The sequence below is a fragment of the Etheostoma spectabile genome, unplaced genomic scaffold (genome assembly GCF_008692095.1).
Source record: "Etheostoma spectabile isolate EspeVRDwgs_2016 unplaced genomic scaffold, UIUC_Espe_1.0 scaffold285, whole genome shotgun sequence".
In the NCBI taxonomy this organism is placed as follows: Eukaryota; Metazoa; Chordata; class Actinopteri; order Perciformes; family Percidae; genus Etheostoma; species Etheostoma spectabile.
Window position 1 is genome coordinate 1,258,310 of NW_022605579.1, and position 508 is coordinate 1,258,817.

Sequence of the window (508 nt, forward strand, 5' to 3'; positions counted from 1 at the left end):
TCAAAATAGCTTAATGATAAGGTTTAGTTGGTTTTATTAATTAGCAAACTCAGAAAAATGTGCATTCTGGGGCCAAAAGCTTAGAAGTGTGTATTTTCCTTCCTATTTTAATCAATTTAATTGTAATATTTGCTGTGAAGCAGGGGTCTTCAAGAACTTTGAAGCCAACAGAGAACTCACCACATACCCTCTGTTCAAAAAACATCTGAAAAACTGATTCATAACACATCAGACGTGTCAGCATTAATAACAATATGCATGTTCACTCAACCCAACCGTGCTGCCACTTGTGTCTCTATTGTGTCAATGTGTAGTATCATTATTATTATTATTATTATTATTTATTTTTTTCCTGATGTCTGTATTACATTTGTACACTGTATTTATCAACGGGATGTGAAGAGTTTTATCTGTTTTATTACTTTTTATATTTGTATTGTTGACTGTAATCTTCAATGTCAAATCGACAATGTTAATTAAGGTACTGTCAAATACATCTAAAAAAAAA